Below are 25418 nucleotides of genomic sequence, written 5' to 3'. Positions count from 1 at the left end.
CTTTAACAGTCTTCATTGTTTGTAGGATAGAAGGAATGGTCAGGTAACACCACTCTGGTTTCCAGGGAGAAGTGTTTCTACTAGAATAGCCCTGAGTACCTGGCTTAGAATGCACTCACCCTCTCTCCCAGCTCCTTTGATTGGTGGGTTTGGTGGAAGGCAATGATCATGCTCAGCTCAGGCCCTTCCTTTGTGGATTCCACCTGCCTACAGAGAGGTTCTGCCATCTTCTCTTTTTCCTTTGGGAAGCAGAATCTCTGCAGGTGAGGGCAGGTCTGCAGCATGGGGCATGAAGTTCAATTTACAGGGCTTATCCTATTGAGACCACATGGCTCTTACACCAAAGAAGTTGGAATCTTGATCTCCATGTGTCTAATTATTTTTTGTTTTGTTTTGTTTTTGGTGCTGGGGATTGAATCCAGGGTCTTGTGCATGCAAGGCAAGCACTCTACCAACTGAGCTATATCTCCAGCCCATGTGTCTGATTCCATTGGGCATAGAGGGATGTTTTTTAAATTGGCCTTTATTAAGAATCATTGTTGGGCTAGGGATGTGGCTCAAGCGGTAGTGCACGTTTGCCTGGCATGCGCGGGGGCGCTGGGTTTAATCCTCAAAACCACATAAAAATAAAAAATAAAAACACTGTGTCCACCTAAACTAAAAAATAAATATTAAAAAAAAATCATTGTTGTCAAAAAGTATCTTATTAAAAAAGGAAAAAAAAAAAAAAAAAGAAAGGTGGCTGAGTGTGGTGGCACAGGCCTGTAATCCTAGCAATTTGGGAGGCTGAGGCAGGAAGATCACAAGTTTAAGGCTAGTCTCAGCAATTTAACAAGGCTCTAAGCAACATAGCAATACCCTATCTCAAAATAAAAATTAAAAGGGCTGGGAATTTAGCTCAGTGGTTAAGTGTCCCTGAATTCAATTCAGGTACCAAATAGAGAAAGAAAAAAGAAAGTGGAAAAAAAAAAATGTCCAGAAAGCATGGAGGCCAGGAAATTAAATTCCCCAGGGGCCAGGGCAGTGCCCACAACCTGCAGCTTGGGGGATGCAGCAGGATTTTCATGCAGCCAGAAGAGCCATAATTAGATTCAGCGTGGAAATTAGATTTCCCAAGCAGAGGAGGTATGTCACACTGGACCACAGTGGGGGTGGGGTGAGGGGAGACGCCCTGTAGTGATTACCCAGTATATTTGCTGATCACATGTAGAAGGGCTCCTATGTGCAAGTGAACCCTTTGTGGGTTCTTCTGTATTAATAGGCACCCTAGGCCAAGGGCAGGGCAGGACCAAGGCAGGGGCTTCTGAACAGGAAGTCCTGGGGGGGATTAAGGGGTATTGGAGGGCTGACATAGGAGGCTTAGGGTCAGATTAAGGCAGGACAGGGCTGGGGATGTGGCTCAAGCAGTAGCGCGCTTGCCTGGCATGTGTGTGGCCCAGGTTCGATCCTCAGCACCACATACAAACAAAGATGTTATGTCCGCCGAAAACTAAAAAATAAATATTGAAAAAATTCTCTCTCTCTCTCTCTCTCTCTCTCTCTCTCTCTCTCTTAAAAAAAAAAAAAACAGATTAAGGCAGGACACACTGGGGGGTCAGGGACATGGTGGGCAAGCAGATGGGGCTTGTGAGTATTCCAGTGATTGTCTTCCTCCATAAGAGGCCTGAACCACAGGGAACCACTTCTGGATCCCATGCCACAGACACCTGATCTCTGTGCCAACTGCACCCTTCGAGTCTTTGTTCCTTGAGACTCGCATCTCCATGAGGACATAGGGATCAAGGGTGGACAGGAGTTCCCCCGACCCTAGGCTGAGATTTAGGGCAGTGCTCATTCTGGCCCCTTCTGTGCCTGACCTAGACTCCAGCTGCAGCCAAGTCTACCTGAATTGCAGATAGACCTAGGGGCAGTAAGGACCCACATCCTCTGGGGTCTCTGCAGCAACTGACCTGGGGCAACTCTAAGGGCCTAAGGCCCCAGGGCTGGGAGCTCCAGGCACAGAAGTGTGGGGGCTACCAGCATACAGTATCCTCTCCCTACATATTCAGCCTACCCACTTCATCTATGACAACAAAGCCCATGGAAGTTGAAGGGACTTGTCCCCTAAGATGTCTCATCAAGTAGGATCAAGCATGGTGATGGTGGCAGCCATTGCCTCTACTCCCTCCCCTGACAAATATTCAGCCTGCAAGGTGCACTATATGGCTCATCTTCACATCTCAAGGAGATAGGAGCAGTGTGGGGGGTTATGAGGTCCCAGGCACATAGTTGAGCCCCACTTTCTGTACTCTGGGGTTGGGTAGAGATAAAAGCATTCCTGAGGAGGGGTCTGAAGCTCACTGCAAGGCTGAGACTAATCACAAACAAGCACAGGGCTTGGGAACCCCATTCCTACTAACATTCAGATGGCCTCACTGAGGCCCAGTCAGCAACAAGTGTCCTGACAGGCAGAGGGGCTGTAGCTGGGCAGGTGCAATAGTTACCATGCTGGCCACTAGCCTGTGTGAATAGTGTCCTAGGCCTGGAATCCCCCCCGCCCCCACGCCACACACACACAGACGGTGGGTGGACCCCTTCTGCCAGGCCCCTCCATCACCATGGCAACACCCAGGCTTCTCTGGAAGGACAGAGTGTCTTTGTGTGACACAAAGCCCCTTTGAGGGGTAGTAGGGGTGCAGCCCCTAGAAGCCTATGGCCAGAAAGTCTCTGGGGACTAAGGGAGGCCCTCCTGGCCCAGCCTTTCTTCCCTGGTTTGCAAAGCTAAAGCAGCCATGGTGGGAATGCCTGATGATTAGGGGATGGATCAGGTACCATTTGCTCCAGCTGCCCATAAAAAGGTTCCTGGGCTTCACAGCTCAGGAGATACAACAAAGGCCATGGGCCTACTCACTTTCTCACACATTCTTTTAACAAGGAATGATTTCTTACTTGATGATGGGAAAGACCTTTGCAGGGGGAACTTGTGCTTGATGAGAAACACCTAGGACTGGTTACAGGGACAGTGAAGGGCTGGGGAACCGGTGGGAACTGGAAAGTAGGAAGTCATAGGCAGGTGAGCAGGCAGAGCCCAAGGCTTGCAGGTAAGGTGGAGGGAGGTCTGGCACCAGGTCTGTTTGGGACTGGTTATGGCATCTGGGCCCCACCCCAGCTCACTGTCCTCTTACTTCTCTTGTCTTGGCACTTCCTGCTGTAGGGAACCCTCACTTTGCTGGCCTTCTCTGGGGAGAACATGGCCCATCCAGCTGTGCTGTCTGTAGCAAACTTGCTGGAGCCATAAACCCCAGGACAAGTCTAGACAAAAAGGAATCTACCATGGACTGGCTTGATCCAGGGTCAGAGAAACAGAACTCTGGGGTCAATGCAGGTCCTGGGCACCCCTTAGCATGGTAGCCCCATCTGCAATCCCACTCCACAGTTGAGGCAAGAGGTGGCTAGGCCACATTTCAGTAGATCTCTAGTCCTAGAGCCCTTCCCTGTCCTGGCCTAAGGGTCCCTACTCACCCTAACTGCTGCTGACGAGGCGCTTGGCAGTACCCCTACATGCTGGGCTCCCTGCCCGGGAGGCCCTCACCAAGTGACCTCAATCTGACCCACAACAGCTTTGCTAACTAAGCTACTGGTGGAGGGTCACAGGTCCTAGTGGCAGCAGGAGGTGGCATTGGCCCCAGGAAAGATCTGTCCCTTTGTGTGCAAATGGGCCACCCCCAACCTGGCAATACCTCTGAGTCAGCAAGTGCTCTCTCCAGCTCCCACAGAGGCCACCACCTCATCCGTCCTGTCCTGATTTCCCCATTGGCATTTGTGCTATCTGCTGATGCCTGTAGACACCAGGATATGCCTGTGGAGACCCACTATTCAATAACACCCTATCAATCCTCCCCACAGCCCTGTGAGCACAGCCAGACTGCATAGGCTCACACAGGACAAAGTGTTGAAGTGTGCTCCAATTATTCCCAGCTAGGGGCCTCTTCCACCTAGGGAAGATGGGGATCTAGGTTGGATTTCCTACATCCTTCAAAAGGTAGTTGCTTGGTAAGAATGAGGTGTGGGGAGGTCAGGACAGGTGCACATGCCTAACCCCAGCAACTCAGGAGGCTGAAGCAGAAGGATTTCAAGTTTGAGGCCAGCTTTGGCAACTTAGTGAAACCCTGTCTCAAAGAATAAAAATAGGACTGAGGATGTAGCTCAGTGGTAAAATACCTCTGGGTTCCATCACTAATACAAAAACAAAACAAAACAAAACCCTGTGACCCAAAAAGTGAGACTCCCCCTTTTCTGGTCATGCCTGCATAGGGACCACAAGCAAAGTTGGTCAGACTTGGGAACAGCATGAAGAGACCTGGGCATAGCACTTTTGACTTTGTATCAGGAGGATCCTCCAGCGCCATGGCAGAGGTTGCTGTGGTGGAACTTTGGATATTTGGTTGTGGATGGATGGGAGGTTGGAGTGGGTAAATAAATGGGGAGTTCAGGATGACTATAGGAGTTTGGACCTGGACAGCTGAGGGAAGGAGCCCAGATCCTGCACTCCAGAGTGCAGGTGGGGATGTGTTAGGCTAGAGAAACCAAGGACCCACTGGATATAGGCGACTCCAGAAGAGAGATTAAGGCTGGAGACAGAGAACCACTGTCAGATTCTGAGAGATAATGAGGTGCAGAAAACAAATGAACAAACCAACAATAACAACACCACCACCAACAACAATAAAAAAACCCCACAGCATCATGGCTGGATGTTGTGGTGCACACCTGTAATCCTAGCAGCTCAGGAGGCTGAGGCAGGAGGATCACAATTTCAAAGCCAACCTCAGCAACTTAGCAAGGCCCTGTCTTAAGATATAAAAAAGGGCTGGGGATGTGGCTCAATGGTTAAGTGCCCCTGGGTTTAATCTCTGTAACCAACCAACTAAACAACAATAACAATAATAATAATAACAAAAAAACCAACAACAACAACAAAAAAACAAAAACAAAAACAAAAGAAAAAATTAGGGCTAGGGAGTGCTGGCCTGTAAATCATCCACAAGGCCTGAATTCAGTGTCCAGTACCACAAAACAAAACAACTCCTCCCCCCACAAAACAGCACCACTTCCTGATAGGCCTCCTTTTAACATCTTTTTTAATTTTTTTTGGGGGGGGGTGGTTACTGGAGATTGAACTCAGGGGCACTTGTCCACTGAACCATATTCCCACCCTTATTTTGTATTTTATTTAGAGACATGGTCTCATTGAGTTGCTTAATGCTCAGTGTTGCTGAGGCTTACTTTAAACTCACGATCCTCCTGCCTCAGCCTCCCAAGCCACTGGGATAACAGGCATGAGCCATTGTGCACCAGCTTTGCTTTAACATCTTTTAGAACAAGGAAATGACATTACTCTCCATGCCATCAGCTGTCATGGCTTTGGAAGGGACAGAAGCTAGAATACACTGAAAAGTCAGTCTTGGGAAGGCAACAGAGCTGCCATCATTTCAGGTCCACCTGAAAATCTAAAGACCCTCAGAGGAATGGTGCTTCTCATCAAGCTCTTCCAGCTCAGCAAATCAGGGTAGCAGTTGGTACAAGATCTTGATCCAATCAGGAATGGTAGTCCATCCTATTGGGCAAGGTGGTTTTAGATACCAAAGACCTGAGTCCCCAAACTCTGCTCTTACTCAGGGTCTTGTGTATATATGGCCTGTGGTAGCTGCTGCCAGGGCCCCAGGGGGACAGCACTTCCCTTCTAAAACCTGAGGTAGATGTTTCCATGCTGCTTACAATCCTGTGTCTCCCGGGCTCTGGAGCCAGTTCAGCTTACAGTGCCCATGGCAACACACCAACCACCAGCAAATGAGCAAAGTCCTGCTTTTTTTTTTTTTTTTTTAAAGAGAGAGTGAGAGAGGAGAGAGAGAATTTTTAATATTTATTTTTTAGTTCTCGGCGGACACAACATCTTTGTTGGTATGTGGTGCTGAGGATCGAACCCGGGCCGCACGCATGCCAGGCGAGCGTGCTACCACTTGAGCCACATCCCCAGCCCCTGCTTTTTATCTGCAAACAAGGAAGCAGGAATGGGCAGGGTACTCTCTCCACCTACCACCCAGGGCAGACTTCAGGTCCCGCAGTGTCCCCTTCTGGCTCCCTCCCACACACATACCACAAGAGCCTTCTGGTAGCTGGATTTGTCTATGTCCAGCTCCTGTCAAAAAAAAAGGCATGAAGTGCTGAGGATACAGCTCATTTGATAGAGTGCTTGCCTTGCATGCACAAAGCCCTGAGTTCAATCCCGAGCACCACACACACCAAAAAAAAAAAAAAAAAAAAAAAAAAAAAGGCAGGAAGCCAGGCATGGTAGCACATTCCTGTAATCTCAGCAACTTGGGAGGCCGAGGCAGGAGGATTGCAAGTTCAAGGCCAGCCCCAGCAACTTAGTGAGGGCCTAAAGCAACTCAATGAGACACTATCTCAAAAAATAAAAAGGGCTAGGGATGTGGATAAGCACCCCTGGGTTCAATCCCCAGTACAAAAAAAGGAAAAAAAAAAAAAAAGACAGAAACATTACAGCAGGAAATATTATCAAGTCTGGAGATCTTCTCAAAGCTAACCACAGGTACATGTGGGTAACCACCCATATAGTCCCTGGTCATGCATGTATACAACACACAAATACATACAGCACACCTATCCACAGGTACCCACAGATGCCCTCCCAGGTACAATACCTATGCACAGGAATTCATACCCATTTGTGGCCCTTCCTACTCCATGTGAAAATAGGTAGTAGATGGTCTGAAAGTCCTGACAGGCTTCTTGGTGGGAAGGGAGGACCAGGGCTTGGCCATGACAACTCCTTCTGAGCACTGGCGTTCTGGGTAGACCTCTGTTGCTGTCCTGAACAACGGGCAAAGGTGCCTCTTCCCTAGCCAAGACTGTACTCAGCACCAGTCTGCAAGAAACCTCAGCCTCTGATCCCTGCCTCAGGGCCCTCAGTGACAGACTGGTGTGGCCAGGCCCACAGATCCTGAGTTTGCAAAGGGAAAAACAAACAAATATCAATATCCAGTGCTTTGAAGACCCTCCTGTTGTGGGTGAACTAAGAAAGCTGCCTCTTGCTGAATCACATTGAGCATATTTACTAGCACAGATGTTGGGAGTTGAAGGTATATGCCCCTCAAAAGGCTAAAAAGACAGTGTTCAATGAAATGAGAATTGACCACAATGAAAAGGCATCATCGTAATCAGGAGCCCATGGAGATTTACAGAAAAACATGACAAAGGCAGCAAATTGCAGAGAGGATGCTGTAGAAAACCAGTACACAATGTCAGGCAGAAGGCAGCAAATCAAGATGGCCTTCCAAACCTAGCAGAAAATGATACAGATGACAAAAAGTGGATGGCAGGAGATGTAACAGGAATTCCCAAAGTAAGGATGAGCTGAGAGGGTTTTACTGACCATAGAAACATGGCAGGGGGGTCATAGAAGAGGGGACCCTCATTATGTTGAAGTTGGACCCTGAGTTGAGGTGAGCTTTTTGTCCAGAAAAGGTGTTTCCATCCATTTCTGTTGCTAATAACATATTACCCAAGACTGGGTAAGTTATGAAGAGGTTTACTTTGGCCCATGATTCTGGTCCAAAGTTAAGGGGTCATATCTGATGATGGCCTTCTTAGCAGGGTCCTGAGGAGGCACAGAGCATCATATGGCAAGATGCAGGGAACACAAGAAAGCAAGCAGCCAAACTAGCTTTCATAGAAGACTCACTCTTAAGATAACTCATTAATCCATTAATCTACCAATCATGATTGGATTAATCCATTCATAAGGGTAGATCCCTAATCACCTCTTAAAAGGTCCTACCTAGTCCCACTTCTTAGTATTTCATAAAAGGTATTAAATTTCAGCACAAATTTTATTTATTTTGGTTACTGGGGATTTAATCCAGGAGCAATTTACCACCAAGCTACATTTTTAGAGACAGGGTCTCACTAAGTTGCTTAGGGCCTCGAAAGTTGCTGAGTTTGGCCTTGATCCTCCTTTTTCAGTCTCCAGAGCCACTGGGATTATCCGTGTGTGCCACTGTGCCTGATTCAACATGAATTCTGGAGATATAAACCATAGCAGACGCTGAGGAAATCATGGGCATGTCTTTCTCCAGCATTTCATGATTCAGTCTCATCAAAGTCACATTTCTGTGATGTGTCTGCTTCATGATGCAGGGAGAAGGTCTGCCAGGTCCTGACCTGCCAACCTTGCTGAGGTCTGGTTCACTCTTTTTGCCAGGATGTCTACAGCCCTGGAGAAGACATTGACCACCCATGTTAGCTTCAGCATGGTTCCCACTACTGGCTCCTATATCTTACATCTCAGATGCTCTTTTATGGAAAGGAAAAGCTGATGGCTTTGTTAAAAAAACAAAATGCTTTTCTTCTTTACCTTGAAATCTTCTCCCCACCGCAGGCTAGCCTCAAATCCCTGGATTCCAGTGATCCTTTTACCTTAGCCTTTCAAGCAGCAGGTGCTATAGGTATGTGCCATGGCACCAGCTAATACCTTGATGTCTTTAAGCAAGTTACCCTAGCTCCAAAATTCCTTAAGGAAACAACATGATGAAGTTCTGGATTTCAGGGTCATAATTTTATCATTCCCTCTGAATGGCTTTCCCTCTGGAGGCAGTGAATATGTCTCACCTGGAACCCTGGACACCAAGAAAGCAGTTTTGCTTTAAGAACCAAAAGAAAAAGAAAAACTCCAGGATCTATAAGGCCTGAAAAAAATGGGATCCTGTGCTTGTACTGCTGGATTTAAATCTGGGGGTGGCCACCACTATGATTTGGTAAGAAGTACCCAGCTTGGGCATGAAGGCATCATTCTTCTAGGGAACAACTGCTGAGACAAGGAACTGATTCTTCCAGCAAGACTCTAGGATTCTGAATTTATCAAGACAGCTTTGGTTGTCTGAAACAGGTTGCTGTCAACTGACCAGGGAGCATTTTTATTATCATGGGAAATCAGGATTGATGATTGCAACACATTAAGTGTGAATTCAAGAAATATAAAACAAGATCCAACCAAGTCAAAAAATAAACAAACAACAAAGTAAAACAAAAAACTCTCTTGTTCTGGCATGTCTTTTCTTTGTATTTTAAAATAAAACACTGGTAAGAGAATATTATAAAGCAACTATGTGGGCTGGGGATATAGCTCAGTTGCTAGAGTGCTTGCCTTGTATGCACAAGGCCCTAGGTTCAATCCCCAGTACCAAATTAAAAAAAAAAAAAATTATGAGCTAACAAATTACATAGCCTAGATAAAATGGATAAATTCTTACAAACACACAATCTACCATGACTGAATTGTGAAGAAACAGAAAAACTTCAATACAATAGTCCTCCCTTATCTGTGCATAATACATTCCAAACCCCCATGAATGCCTGAAACCACAGATAGTAGTACCCTATTTTTTACTGTTTATATATATGCATACACACACACACATATATGTGTACATATATATCAGTGATAAAGTTTAACATAAAATAGTCACAGCAGGAGTATAACAATAACTGATAACATTGAGCAATTACACTGTAATAAAATTTATGTGAATGTGGTCTCTCTCAAAATACCTTATTGTACCATATTCACCCTTCTTCTGATGATATGAGCTGATACAATGCCTACATGATGAGAAGAAGTGAGGTGAAAGACATACTTAAAAATGATGTACAATTTAAAACTTATGAATTTTTTTTAAGAGAGAGTGAGAGAGGGAGAGAGAGAGGAGAGAGAATTTCAATATTTATTTTTCAGTTATCAGCGGACACAACATCTTTGTTTGTATGTGGTGCTGAGGATCGAACCCGGGCCGCACACACACCAGGCGAGCGCGCTACCGCTTGAGCCACATCCCCAGCCCCAAAACTTATGAATTGTTTACTTCTGCAACTTTCCATTTAATATTTTCAGAACAGAGCTAACCACAAGTAACTGAAGCTGCAGAAAACACAGCTGTGAGCTGCACATGGTGATGCATGCCTAAAGTTCCACCTAATTGGGAAGCTGAGGCAGAAGGATCATGAGTTCAAGGTCAGCCTCAGCAACTTACTGAGACCCTGTCTCAAAAAATTTAAAAAAAGGCTGGGGAATGTAGCTCTGCGCTAAGCACTCCTGGGTTCAATCCCCAGCAACACACACACACACACACACACAAAAAAAAAAAAAAAATCTAAATTTTCCTTGGCCACCATCTGGAAGGGTGGTCTGGGTGGGGGAAACAAGGCCACCTTGGCCTCTATGGAATTTCAGGCCAGAACTAGGCACCAGCTGGCATAGTATCTGGCACATAGCAGGTGCTCAATTTGTTTCTGCTGCACTGAGGAAGCAGGGAAAAGTCAGAGAACAGTGCCCAGGCCAGAAAAGCAGTGCAGTTCCTGTGTTCAAGAATCGGAGTTTGTTCCCTGCATTGACACAGATGTTTGCAGAAAACTCCAGAAATGTCAGGAGAAAGACTGCTTTGGGCTGCAGCAGGCTCAGAAGGCGATGCCTTGGGATCTCCACATTTAGAAAGATGGGGAAGGGGAACAACTGCTGAGACAAGGAACTGATAGGCAGTCATCAGAGTTAATTAAGATGGCTGAGACTTAGATAAAAAGTGAGATGGCAGTCTCACAGGAACTTGCACGGTTTTTATACTGAAGGCAATGAGAAGCTCAAGATGGTATTAAGAGGGAAGATCAATTAAATATTTGCTGAAAGAGTGGGCAAAAGAAACATGTCCAATGCAGGAACTTCCATGGCTCCAGCAGAAGCAGATCCCACCAGAGGGAAAGCCATCCTTCCTTCACTCCTACCCATCCCTGCTCAAGCCTGCAGTCCTCATCTTACCAGTGTTGGCTCTGGGAGGTCATCCCCATCAACAGGGATGGGGAGGCTCTGAGTACGCTGAAGCCAAGTTACCAGGAACAAGAAGACTGCCATATTATACAATGAACCCCAAGGATCATGGCCCAAGGCTCTTCCAGGGCACAGGCTGTCTGGGCTACCATCACAGATGCCTTCTCCTCTACACCATGCTTAGCTACTCTGGAAATCCCTGGGTCTGAAAAGACATAAGTCTGTGACTACAAGGCTTAATTTAAAATTAACCAATGCCTTTTTCATAGGTTTGGTAAATAAATATCTGGAATTATTACTCTGAGCACAAAATACTCAGTGAATTAGTTTCCTTAAAAACAATAGCTCCTGGGCTGGGGATGTGGCTCAAGCGGTAGCACACTCGCCTGGCATGCATGCGGCCAGGGTTCGATCCTCAGCACCACATACAAACAAAGATGGTATCCACCGAAAACTAAAAAATAAATATTAAAAAAAAATTCTCTCTCCCTCTCTCTTTCTCTCTCTTTAAACACAACAAAACAAAACAAAACAACAACAACAACAAAAAAACAATAGCTCCCTGTAGATGATGGGCAAATGCCAAAGAAATATGAAGACTGGAAAGGGCCCACTCACTGTGAGGCCCATGAGGGAAGATGGTCTTAGTCTCATGCAAAGCCCTGGTCCCAAGCCAGGACTGAGGCTGCAGTGGTCAGGATAGCTGGATGGAAGCCCCAGCAGAAGGAAAGTAGTTTTGGCATGCTCATCTTCTCCAGGGCCCTGAATAGCAATGATCCCCACCCCCATCTTCTCCAGGTTGGAAGGACCAGGTGAAGCTTATAGTCTATACTGGCTGGGGGGGGGGGGTCCCCAGAAATTCCATGGCTAAGGGGCTGCCATCTCCCAGTGCGTTCAGCAAAGTCCCCTCCCCAGCAATCCCTGTTCTCAGAAGGCACAGTATTTGGCCCAGGGTGCTTAGCATCTTCCTTCTTCCTGTCTCTGCACAAGGGGCCTGGTCCTCCAATCATCTGCTCACTTCCTTCCTCTGTATCCCTATCTACCTCCTCTGGCACTCTTGTCTCCCCCAATATCGCACATCTCCCTGTCCCCTCATTTCCCCCTGCTTCCCTCCATCCCCTATATTCCTCTACCCTTTCCTTGACTGCATCCAACCCTGTCCCCACTCTTGCTTCCCCCTCACCCTGTCAGATGTCTGGGCAGTTTCCAGCACCCCACTCTTACTAATGGTGAATGGACTGAAGAGCTCATGGCATGTTTTGAGGGGTACAGCTAACCCCCTGAGCAGAATCCTAGAGCCCCTACCCTAACATAGGCCTCTGCAAGGGGATGAGAGGAGCTGAGGGGCCGCTAGATATGTATACAGTAGACTTAGCTCTAAGGCTGCTACCCTGACTGCCAGGGTCCATCAATGACTCACCTGGGAGGTGGTCATATGCAGGGATGCTAGCACTACCAGACCTCTGACTCTCAAGGGGTCTGTGCTGGGGGTGAGGAAGGCCATGACTAGGAGACCAGGTGGTAGAGTCATAAACAGAGAGGAAGGCCCCAGCACCTACTCAGCACTGTGCCTATGGTAGGTTCTGTGGAGACCAGTCCCAGACCCAGGATAGTTTAGGTTCCTAAAGACCTACCCTGTGCGGTCTTTGAGGCAGGCTCTATAAGGACCAGGATGGGGACCGAGACCAGGACTGCGACCAGGCCCAGGCCCAAAATGGTCTGGGTTCCTCAAGACCTACTGTGTGGTGTCTGACACAATCAGTAGGGATCAGTTTCAGGTCCAGGGCAGCCTGGGTATCTTGATGTAGTACTAGAAGTGCTGTCACCTCATACATGCCTGCCAGGGGATTTAGGCTCCCATTTTATAGGTGAGGAGCAGTGGGTGGAGAGAGGGTTCCTAGCTGGCAGTATGGTTCTCTACATTGTTTTCCCAGAAAGACTCATCTTCTCGGCAGGTCCCAGAATAGGCTCTATTTGCAGAGATGGACCTGGATGTTTCTTGTGAGAAGGGCTGGCATTGGTCACAGGCTATGCTCCTAGGCTTCACTGGTGTGTGATCCTCCCTGCCAAGGCACTGACCACAGCAGACACATTGCCTGCCTTGCCAAGACCTCAAGGTTCAAGTTCAAGTTGTTCAAATACATAAAAGTGGCTTGGGGCATAAGATGTTTATTGCAGCATCCCTAACGATGAAGAAGAAATGGAAACATTTTGAATGTCCATGATGGGATAAAGGACAAATTTCACAAGCCCTTTGGGGAAAATGCAAGGGACAAGGGGGAACAAGTCAGGAGTGTTAAGGAGAGGCAGGCCCAATACCATGGGGCACGTGGGTAGAGAGAGGGAAACCTATCCCCTTCCCACTCATATTTGCCACTCATCTAGACTTTAGCAATAGGAAATGCCAATGAGGGGACACTAGGGAACTAGGAACCCAACCCACATCATACTTAAACACCGCATGGCAGTGGTAGTGCACACTGGTAATCCCAGTGACTTGAGAGGCTGAGGCAGGAGGATTGTTAGTTTGAAGCCAGTCTCAGCAATACAATGAGGCTCTAAGCAACTTAATGAGACCCCCCACCTCAAAATTTAAAAAATCAAAATGGCTGGGGGATATTGCTCAGTGGTTAAGCACCCTAGCTTCGATCTCCAGTACTAATCAACCAACCAACCAACCAACCAACCAACAAAACAACAAAAAAACCACAAGGCAGAGTGTGGCTCAATGGTAAAGTAACTGTTCTACCACACATAAGACCTTGAGTTTGATTCCTACCAGTACAAAATAAAATGAAAATAAAAACCATATGGTAGGGGCTGGGGATGTGGCTCAAGTGGTAGCGCGCTCGCCTGGCATGCGTGCGGCCCGGGTTCGATCCTCAGCACCACATACCAACAAAGATGTTGTGTCCGCCGAGAACTAAAGAATAAATATTAAAAAAATTCTCTCTCTCTCTCTCTCTCTCTCTCTCTCTCTCTCTCTCTCCTCTCTCACTCTCTCTTTAAAAAAAAAAAAAACCATATGGTAAAGGACAGGCAGTGCTGGGGTGTGGAGATATGCAAGTATGTCTTTTCCTTACTTTTCTGTGTTTTCTACATTTTCCAGCACATACAGATCTACTATTAAAAATTAAAGGCAAAAAGAGGGATGCTGGCACCTCAGACACTTGGTCTCTTGTCAGCTAGCCTCTTTGTCTCTTGGGCACACCCAGGAGAGCCTGGCCCACCTAGATGTGGATAATATAAGGCACATCTTGGCATCACAAGACTCAGGGCTTGGTGTAGGAGGTGGATCATTTGAGAAGGAAGACCTGCTTTGTGAAGGCTGGGCCTTGCCTGGGCCTGAGATTCCTCTGCCTACATAATTCTAGATTCCTCAGTGGTCCAGGTATCAGTTTTCCCATCTGTACACTCAAGACCCTTTAGGGACTGTGGCCAAGATCCTGACCAGCTGGGATGAGCCCTGAGGGCATGTAGCACCTCCCTCCAGGGCACAAAGGACAGCCCCAAGGAAAACACAGCAGGGAGCCATCTCTGCAGACTCATTATCTCACAAAATGCAGAGGGAAGCAAGTACTTTCAGACTCTGGAATGGCCTAATAAGAATTTGAAGGACAGTGAAAGTATTTTGAACATAAAAAGTTTAACTAAAGACGTATTAGCCAACTCAGAGCTGCAAAGTGTCAAGATCAGGTCAGTTCTGCCCCCCCACCCACTAAAAGGAAAAAATTAGGAATCAGAATCAAGTCTGAGCTGCTGAGGGGCATTCCACAGGGGCATTCTTACCACACAGAGCTGAACTGATGACTGCTGGGTCCCCGCAGCTGAGGGTCAGGCCAGGACAAAGGGTACCCAAGCCTTAGAGAAGGAAGGCACTTCACTCAGCCTGAGTCCAGAGGCATTCATGAGCAGATCCCCTAGGACAATCCTGGCAGGGAACAGCTAGAAGGTGACTATAGTCAGAATGACTGTATGAGGTCCAAGGGAAGAGCACAAGGAGTAAAGGAAGCTCTGGAGAAGACAACAATGAGGCTGGGGGCCTATAAAAACGGGGGCAGGGGAGTGGGGGTTGTGGACACCAAAATAGCCATCTGGTGGCAGCAAATGAAGACTGCCCAGGAGAGCCCTCAGGCAGAGAACACAGCTAGGCCACTTCATCTGATGGCCTGGACACTATAGGCCTTGCCATTCTTACAGCATAGGCCATACCACTAGTCACAAATCATACTGAGAAAGGGATGGCAAGGTGAAGTACCTGGCTAGCCTATATTAGGCTCTCCAGTCATGCAGGCAAGGTTCTTATGTGGCAGACAGATCAACTGAATTGTCCACCAGCCCTTGTGGCTGGGACACATATAGAACATGAGTGAGGGAAGTGCCTCTACCTTGAATCATGAAGATGCCAAAGTTGGTGATCCCTGAAGATGAGGCCAACTGGCTTAACACCCACCCCACTCCCAGCATGACAAAGCTGCTTGGTCAAGGGGTGCCCCCAGGTGAAAGATCATATAAGCTGATATCAGGAGACTCAAGCTCCTCAGGGACAGCTCAGGGATCGGGGACCCTGGGGGTCCTGCAATGACCCTAACAGTAGCCAGAATGTGGTATCTAAAGGCTAGACACCTACAAAGAGGTCCAGGTTACATTCCGGGCTTCTAGGGAGGGTCCTATCACAACAGGGACCAAGTCCCCTGCTCTTGGTCAATGGGCCCCAAGTATACCACAACCTATGCAAGGAGGGTCAGCCTGCTTAAGCAGCATGAGTTTCAAGGGAGTCCCATAGAGATCTCAGGGAGGGGAGCTTGCAGTAATTCAACACACATTCAAAGAAACACGCAGAGCAACCAAAACATTGAGAATAAAGACTGATCACATGGAGTCTCCCTTACTTCGTCTTTTAGTTAAAAAGTAACAAGCAAACCTGGGCCTGATGTGGCTGTGATGGCCAATGTTGGGCATGGAGCTCAGGGATTGGGAGCTGTTATCAAAGCTGAGTGTAGGGACTGTCTGTAACTAGGGACTGCCTGCCTGTCACCAGTGATAGCAAACCTGAGGACATAAGGACATCAAAACATTTCCAACTTCTAGTGACATTAGGCAAGATATTAGGCAATAAATGGTTCATATGCAACAGGAAAAACTAAACTCTCACCTGATGTTTATGTAAAAAAAAATTCTAGATGGATTAAATGCTAAGTGTTAAGAACTAAAGTAGAAACATCTACTAGAAGAGAAGACAAACATGTATTTATCTGGCTACATGCTGAGGAGGACTATACACAGAGCGATGGAACAACTAAAGAAAGGGAAAAAATCCAACATTTTGCTACAAAGTATGAAAAATTTCTGAACATCAAAAACTGTCAAAAACAAAAATTAAAAAGCTGAGAAAAATATTCAGCAGGCAGGGAGATGAGCAAATAATTAATATCTTTAATATAGAAAGGCTCATATTAAGGGCTAAGAAACCCATCAAGACCCCAGGGGAAACCCAGCACAGGGACAGGCTGGGCTGGGTGCCTGTTTCTGAGAGGGAATACCAGGGCTGGCCCCCACCAGCCCTTGTCACCTACGCCTGGCATCAGCATATGCCAACCCATCACATGGCCCTCCAGCTTTCCATCCCCAGGAAGCCCCGCCATTCACCATCTCACAATCCCACAGTTAGCCACTGTTTCCCTGTTTGATATCTACCTTCTCAGCCAGACTGGGAGCTTCTCAAGGGCGGGGCTGGGCCTGGTGGGGTTGCCATGCCCAATGTTGGGCATGGGGCTCAGGGAGTGGGAGATGTTATCAAAGCCGAGTGTAGGACACACATGTGTGTTTATATCAGTCCCTATCTCAACTTGGCTTTGATGTCTCCCTCCTATCTCCTTCCTGGTTATGGGCAGAACTATATCCTGGGGCCCAGCAGAACAGGGAACCAATAAGTATGGGCCTGGCTTCTACTTGCTAGTCTGTGAAATGTGGTCCACTACAAATGCCATCACCCATTCATCTAATGCCTAGGTCGGACATGAATAATCAATCACAACACTCCATGGTCAGAGTAGAGGCAAGGAGAAAAAAGAAAAAGAGGGGGAGAAAGAGAGAAAGAAACAGAGCAATAGATATGAGGAGAAGACCAGGAATTGGAAGCAGGAAAAGAGATAGAGGGACAGGAAAGGAGTGAGCAATGGCAGGAAAATCAGGTGATAAGGGCCAGGTAGCCTTGGATGTGTTTAGCTCCCGTGCCCCCATAGATTTTGTTATTAGAGATGACATCTGACCTCGCCTCCCTAAGAAGTTAAGGGGGATGGGAGCCACTCTCTCCTCACGCTGTTGTCTCCAGACACTGTTACCTTCTGTCACAAGCAATGTTATGTCCCAAGTCCTGGACACTCCAGCCCAGTAAGCCCTGGACACAGCCTGAGCCTCTTCTTCCCAGAATTCCCTGTATGGGTCAATGACCTGAGCACTGAAATACTTGGCCAGATACTGGTCCTCCCACACAGGAGTCAGCAACAGACTTAGCTCCTCCCAGGCTGACCTAGGCTGGCCTGGTCAGCAACTTCCCACACCCAAGGTGCTTGGGAACAAGGAATGAGAAACCAGACCTCTCTTTCTCTCTCTCCCTTCCCCTACATCCCTTTGTACAGAACACTCAGGCACCCAAAGACCTAGGGGTTCCTGGGTCTGCTGCTACCACCTTCTCCCAAGCACAGTACCAGTGGGCAAGGCTTCCACACTGGGTGATAAGTGTCACTAAGAATCCACAGGGCTGTCATTAGTTGAGCCTCCCAAGACAGCACTCACTAGGTAGGGAAATGGACAGATAGCTGGCTGGGAACTGGGCATCTGTACTGGAGGAACAAGAGTAACTAGGAATACTTTTTGTAACCAATCACCCATTCTGCCCAACAGCAACCATCACAGCAGTATTCTTGACAGGGTGTCAGGTGCCATCAGGGAGTCCCTTCTATTCAAAAGGGTATAGGGGGACATAATTATCACTCGGCCTTCCAATCTGTTGTATCTTCCCAGTACCACATCTCAGTGAGCTATAATTAACAGATGAACTCAAAACACAGATAACACCACTGGCAGGGGCCAGAACATATAACCCCCAGCTGTGCTCAGAGCAGGATATCATTTGCTAGGGCTAGAAGTGTTGGTCAGTGGTTCAGTACCCCTGGGTTCAATCCCTGGTTTGAAAACCAAAAAACAAAAAGAAGGAAAGAAAGAAGGAAAGAAAGAAGGAAGGAAGGAAGGAAAGAAAGAAAGATAGATCATTGCTAGAATTGTCTACAGTTGTTCTTGCTCTACAATGGCAGAGTAATGTGGCTGTGACAGAGATCACAAACCTGAAAAACTGCAATATTCATTATTTGCCTCTTTCAGACAAAGTCTGTGGAAGCTGGCCTTGAGGCCCATCAGCTACGACCAGCCAGGTGCTCCAATCTCCTAGGAGCTACCCTGAGATGAACACAAGGCTGGGCCGGCTGTGCTGACACCCAGACTGCAATGGCTGGTGTCCAAGCCAAACTGGATGGGGATCAGAACCAGCTAATGTCCTAATCAATACATACCATCAATCTGGTAGGTTGGGTCCACCAGAGGGTTGTCCTCAAGTCAGACATCAAACTGGTGGCTGCTGCCCACATTGGGACCATTAGGGAATCCAGCAGGGGTTGCCATATCCAGCCTTTATACAAAAGGTTATAAAGCTCAACCAAGGTAAAGATGACCAGGATGGATGACAGTGCCCATCCATTCTCTATTGACCACACCTGCCAGGTTCAGCAAGACTATGCTGTCTTGTGTGGGAAACAGATATGCTCAGGCCAACCTCAGGCCACTTACCTGTCTCTATGGGAGATCAGCATCTCCTAATGCCCATCCTGTGGACTCTGGCTCCTGCAGAGAAACCAGAGGGCACTGTTTAACGCTACCCCGGCTAGGGTGAATTCCTTCTGGATTAAGATGTAATGGTCCAGATTACTCCAAATCAGAATGATGTCATTCTGAACCCTAAGGTCATCCTGCAGTGCTCCTGACTCATAACCACACACTTGTGTGCACTTTCTTGTCCTAATGTCGCTGGCACCTAGTTTATATCAAGTCAACTTCTCTTTCCTTCCTTCCACCCTTCCTTCCTTTCCTTCTTTTCCCTTTGTAGCACTGGGGATCAAACCCAGGGCCTCATGCATACTAGGTAGGCACTCTACCACTCAGCTATATTTCCAGCCCCTCTTGTATTTCTAACATTGTTGAGAGTTCAGAGGTGTGCACCTCTTTTCCCCTTCCAGAAGGCTGGGCTCATTTTATCCTGATAAGAAGCATAAAGAGAGAAGTCCCGCACAAGAGACAGTTAGGACCACAGTTCTGGTGGCCTACTCAGGTGTTCACAATTCCTCCACCAACATGGCCCTGATCCTTCTACCCTAGAGTCTACTCCTGTACTACGGAATAGTATCTGCCTCTCCTGATGCTCCCAGAGGCCAGCCCAGATCTTTTGTTCTCCCAAATAGGCAGCAGCTCCCCAGTCCATAAGATACCAGTGGCAGGTAGGCTACTGATCCCAGAGCTATGTTCAAGTGCAACCTGGGACCTGGCTCTTGGGTGACCACATTGTATGGAGCCAAGATGGGGACAAGGTGGCACCTGTCCCTCACATAGGCCACAGCTCACAGTACTGGAACCACACACTTCCTGTCCCAGCCAATAGCCTGGGGACACATTCCCTCTAATTATATCCACACCTGGAGACTGCCAAAGCACCCATGTTGTAAAAATGAGAACCAGAATGGCATAGATATGCAGGGAGGGATGGCCTTGGTTGGGAAGCACTTTCTTTTACCTGAGTGGAGGGTATTGGGAAGCCATGTCTGAGGAGAAAGCTGGTAATGCTGGGAGTTCTTTTGCCTCTGCTCTATGGTATTCTCCAGATTGTTCTGAGTCTCTACCCAACCTGTGTGGATGTAATCTATTTGGGTGTGCCAACAGCCCCTTCATCATGGGGAAGAACTTTGTGTAGGAGTGGGAACAGGCCATGGGTCAGGGCAGCAACATTAGGGGTTAGGGGATTAGGACCTGGAAGTCAGAGGCAGGAACAAACTGGGGCTCCAAGCTGGTGTATGCTCATGTGCACAATTAGTGTGCATCTGTGTATAGACCAGCCTGGAAGGACTTATCTGGAAGCAGCAGGTAGGCATGGTTTAGGGCTAGCCCCTAATACCCTCTACCCAAGTAGATAAAAATGCTGCTCCTATCCTGAGGTCTGAGGCTCAGGAATCCTTCCTCTCAATATGACATCTCTGGGACACATTTGCTTTTAGTTTAAATATTCACAACAATTTTGTCCCACAAAGAACTGTGTGAATTTATCATCAACCTTGATATCTTACAGTCTCTCCTCAGGACTTGCCATGTGTCGCTGTTTTGTGCAATGCAGGATGTCTGCCAACATCTCACTGATTCCTCCTAGGTGCCCTGAGTACAGCTAACACCTCATTTTATAGATGATGAAACCAGGTCCAGGACAGAAAGTGATTGGACCAACATCTGAGCTCAGATCTTCCTGTCTCCAGAGTTCTCCATAATTTCTACCCAGCTGGGGATGGCACATCCTCAAGAAGAATGGGGCTCCTGCCTTGCAAGGTGCCTCAGAGGTGGTGGTGGGAGCAGTGATGGGGAAGAAGAAGGGACTGTGGAGGCAGAATAGTGGTAGCCAGAAGGAATGTGTCTCGGTCTTAAGAGTGTCCTTGTCATAGTGGCTTCATACAGGTGATGTCAAGGCAGAATGATTGTAGCCAGCCTTCTGGAAGCCCTGAGGCAGTAGATGGATGGAGGAAGTGATTTAAGAAGTGACAGAACAGAGATATGAAGATAGATCTAATGATGAGAATTGTGACAAGGGGGTAGGAGATACCCATTTGAGAAGACCCTTTCAACACTCCTTGAGGCTAGTCTATAGGCTCAGGGGTCATCCATCTGGTCAAGGACTCAGAAATAGGAATCTTGTAGCTAGGAGAGCCACCAACCTTGTCAGATGGTTCATCCAACAAATAGGTTGGCCTGGTCCTATCCTTACCATGGCCACTCCATGCTGGGACTCCCCACCAAACTTCCTAGTCACAGCCAAGCCCTGGGGTACTACCAGGCCCTGCCCACTCCCCACAGAACCACCTCCAGTCCTGGGAAGTTCTACAGCTCTGATGTAGTATCTGTGGCCCAAACAGAAGACACAGACTAGGGCATGAGCCCAGCCCAGGCTGCAAGGACCAGTCATGCAACCAGACCATGAGCTACAAGTCCTAAGAATATGAACTGCATGAGGCAGTTCCTATGGTCACAAGCTGAGTCCACAGTGGGGACAGGATCTGGATTGGGCATGCTAGGCACGCGGCTTGGGGCCCATGGCCCAGTGAGATCAGATAGGTCTGAGAGCTTGCTTTATATGGCTGCAGTGTGAACTTGGTAGGCTATAACCCTAGACAGATCTCCTCCAAACCCGCTCTGTGAGCAGAGGTGGAACTGAATACAAGTAGCTGGGGATATGTTCTTCCAGAAACCAAGGTGGGCATATTTATGGACCACACCTTGGCCACCACTGAACAGGGGAGATTCATGTTTCCCAATGACAATGATGTCCACCATAGCAAAACCAATGTGTTCCTCTAGGCAGCTACCACCCTGAGAACATCATGAGGACACAACCCAAGCCTGTACCCTGCTGTGGTGACAGGACCAGGCTTGGGAAAGTGGCTGGGGTGCATGTCTGAAAGAGGGCTTCCAGGGCCATGCAAGCACAGGGCTCCATTTTTCACTGTTCCCACCATTTGGCCCTGGAGTCTACATCCAAGTGTAAGGGGCACCAAGGGGCTTGCCCCATGATCTCTTTTCCAGATCCACATTCTTGACAAGTAGCCCAGAGGAAGCAGAGCTTTGGCCTCCCAGGTGGGCACCTCAGGAAAGGTTCTAGCCCTTAGAAGGAGACTGAGTGAAGATGGTCTTGTCTGCCATGACCATGGTCCCAGCTGCCCTCTGGTGGCCATGGCTGGCCCCTAGTTGCTTTGCAAGAGGTCAGCAGCCCCTCACTGGGCAGAAGCAGTGAAAAGGGCCAGTGAATGACTCAGTGGAGAAAGGAAGACACGTGTGTGTGTGTGTGTGTGTATGTCTGCCAATTCTGAAAATATCTTCTCAACCTGAAACAGGCTGATAGGTGAGCTCCTTAGCTAGAACGTCCACAAAGGGATCTCTGACCCTCTATCTTCCTAATTCTGGGGTTTTTACAGAGTGGCCTAAAACCTCATCCTGACCTTAATGAAAGCCTGTTGTAAAAGAACATAAATTGTCTCTCAACAGGAGTTACTGTCTGGAAGTCTCCAGACTTTCTTGTGGCCCACCTAGTCTCTTGCAGTGCTGCCTCAGGGACTCCTCCATCCTCCATTCCTGGCAGAGTGGGCCTTGACTCCAACTGAAACTCTGCCCCCTCCCCCTGTGTTAGAGAATATGACAGATGCGGGGGCTGGCCAGACATGCCTGGTATCCTTGGCATACTCCTGGCTCCCCCTTGCAGGGTATCTCATTACTTCTGCTCTCACTCCAGGCTTGCCTTGTGCCCCCTAGGCTTCTTGGTGTGAAATAACTCAGCCTGAGTCCTTGTGAAGCACAAACAGAGCTGCAGCCCCATTCTCATGAGAGAGGTTGAGAAATGCAAAGGGCCTCTGGGACTTGGAAGAGATTTGAAGGGCCACCTCTAGAGTGGGTGTCAGAGCTAACATAGGAAATCAAGCAGTCTAATTGTGACAGGTGGTGGGAGCAGAACAGAGTTTAAGCAGGACAAAGGGCTGAATGGAGTTCCAGCTTTGGATAGCAGGTCCTCGGGTCTACACAAATCCCAAAGGCAGTCCAGCTAGAAAAATCCAGTGGGAGGCTGTTCTCAGGATCACCCTCCTCACCAATTTTGTACTTGAGTTCTTGTGCTTAGTAAATACTCTGTGCTCAGTCATATGAGGGGCCCTGGTGCACCCCAAACAGAAAATAGGTATGAAGTTAGGGGACAGCAGAGAGCAATCACCTCAGTTGGGATGGGACAAGGATGGGGGAAAAGTCTATGCCTTTCCAGATCCCAAAGCCTGTACTACCTGCTCAGGAACTGACTGGACATGGCTCTACAATGCTGGACCAGAGAACTCTGTCTCTGGTGTCCAACACTATCTCAGGTCCAAAGATACAAGGAGCACAAGATAAGCAGCATCTGCTCTGAATGGACCAACTCTATGACCACAGCCTGGATCCTGGAGTAGAGGCAGAAGGGCTATAGTCACCAAGGGGCTGGAGGTTCCCAGTGTACCTCTGGCTGGTGTTCAGGGGATGATTTCCCCTGAGAGGCATCTTGCTCATCACTCCACCCTCTGGGCTAATACATTCTGGCGTGTGCATTACAATGTGGAATGTGCATGACCACCTGAGATTGTTAGCTCATATCACCAGACCAGTGTAGTGGAGAAAGCCTGAGGAGGCCTGTAATCCAGCAACTCAGGAGGTTTAGGCAGAAAGATCACAAGTTCAAAGACAGCCTCAGCAACTTAGAGAATCTGTCTCAAAATTTAAAAATAAAAAAGGGCTGGGGATGTTGCCAATAAGAAAGGTGGGGGGTTGGTGAGGAAGAGACTACTTACCCTAAAGGTTGACACCCAGGGGTCTGAATATGTCTGAATTTAGAGAGAAGGAGCCAAAGTTTTTTAGTTCGATATTCAATCTGATAGATAACACAATCAGAAAGGATTAAATGTAACCCAGTACTGAATTATTAAAGAGTTAAAATGGGAAAGCTAGGGAACTTAGACTCCTGCCCTGGGCAACTCCTCAGCAATCCCAGATTACACACTACTCAGAGTAACCAGGACCTGCGTCCGACAGAGAAGGTGGCAGGGATGACGTGGGGAAGTGACCCAGGCCGGGATACCAGACAGGGATCCCCGGCGGTGTCTCTCGCTCATTCCCCAGGCGGCAGCGGCAGCGGCAGCAGCAGCGCGGTGCGGGAACATCCCCTTGGCCAGGCTGAGGCCCTACGGCACACCACCCCTGGAAAGTTCCCCGGCCTCGCCGCCCCTCAGGCCCTTGGAAAGTTTCCGTGGCCGTCCTCGAGGCGCCGTAGTCGCTCAGTGTGGACATCGCTGCGGAGCTGGGATGCACTCAGCTGGGGCGCGCGACGCTACGCGCCCCCAGGCCAGGTCCGGCAGAGCCCTGAGGCTGCGCACAAAGGGACCCGCCCCCGCGGGCCACGAGACTCCAGCACGACGGTGAGAGCAAAAAGCTGGTGAGGTGGAGCTGGCCACCGCCCCCGCCCCCAGCCCCCCAATCCCGCTCTCACGTGCACCTGGACTCAGGGCCCAGGAACCCATTCCTCCTGTCCTATTCGCACCACAGGTCCCAGACCCCGGCTCAGCACCAGCCGGACGTGAATTTCCAAACCTCCTCCCCAGCCCCGGGTTCCCGACCCCGCCCACCGGCTTGAGCTTACCTGGAGCGCAGCGTGGGCGGCTCCGCAACGCGGTCTCCGCCTCCAGTCGAGCTTCCCTGGGTCTTTAGGCGTGCGGGGAGAGGCTTTGCTCCCGCGCTGCGCGGGTCGCGGTCCACAGGGGCGCAACTTGAGCCGGTGCAGGAGCAGACCCCTCCCTCCCCGGCCCAGTGCTCAGCCCGTCAGCCACCCTCCCCGCCCCTCGCGCGGACCGTGCGCAAAGCTGCCCAGGCCGGCGACGCGACCCTCTGCCCCGCCCCATCTAACTGAGAATTTTACCATTGGTCGAGAAGCCCGGCAACCCATGCCGATTGGACCGTTGCACAGAGAAGACGGCTTACCATTGGCTCTCGAGGTTGTCAGTTTGGCCAACGACCGGCCCCCTCGCGGAGAGGCCGAGGCCCCGGCACCTGCCTGGAACATTGCGGTGGAGGCCAGGGGCTCGGGACTGCCCCCTCCAGGCTGTCTTCTGAGGACGTTCTCAGATTGTCCGGCCTCGAAAGCGGGGATTGGGCACGGCCGGCGACTCTTCCCTACACTCCGGCAGTGTTGTGTCCATCACCAACCCTAGTTCGCAGATATCCTCCAGCGCTGGGCGCTGCGCTCAGATCCCTTCTACTACCGTCGAATTGTATCCCTCAAGTAATCGGTGAGGGAGAGTTCTGCTACTTACCTCATTTTATTTACATTTTAGGGACAAAAAAACGAGGCTCCGAGAGGTTCTTGCTTTAGGTGACGGGATCTGGGAACTCTCCCACTCTCAACGCCCCATGGCACCTGCAGCCCCGGCGGAGTTGCGTTCTTGGCTTAGTGAGGCTGTGGAGTGGAAGAGGGCAGGAACGGAGTCCTTGGTAAACTACCTCCCCCACCAGGCCTTGATCTACAGACCCCTTGGGCTTTCACCATCCTGCAGTTCCTCTATGACCCCCTTTTCACCTCCTGGTGGCCTGGACACAACTCTCAGCCTGGGTACGGGATGTTATGTTTCTTCTCACTCCATCCTGGTGTCCCTTTCCCCTGTATTACCTGGAGTGA

At 48.9% G+C, this 25418-nt stretch overlaps 1 protein-coding gene across 11 annotated transcripts in view; it reads right to left on the bottom strand.

Annotated features, from left to right (window-relative positions):
• ARVCF (ARVCF delta catenin family member) overlaps window positions 1-24613 on the bottom strand; it is a 50642-nt gene extending 26029 nt beyond the window's left edge. For 6 of the 11 annotated variants that reach the window (XM_081286058.1, XM_081286060.1, XM_081286062.1 and 3 more), the window contains exons 1-2: window positions 24387-24610; window positions 18719-18772 (exon numbers count right to left, since the gene is read on the bottom strand). The gene's annotated coding sequence lies outside the window, so the exon portion shown is untranslated. Of the gene's footprint in view, window positions 1-18718; window positions 18773-24386 lie in introns of all 11 variants that reach the window. The other 5 variants (XM_081286056.1, XM_081286050.1, XM_081286063.1 and 2 more) reach the window with 5 other exon arrangements.
• Window positions 24614-25418: the final 805 nt, after the last annotated feature.

Source organism: Spermophilus citellus, assembly GCF_964194105.1.
Source record: "Spermophilus citellus genome assembly, chromosome: 3".
NCBI classification, from domain to species: Eukaryota; Metazoa; Chordata; class Mammalia; order Rodentia; family Sciuridae; genus Spermophilus; species Spermophilus citellus.
This window is presented reverse-complemented; position numbering and strand designations above follow the sequence as displayed.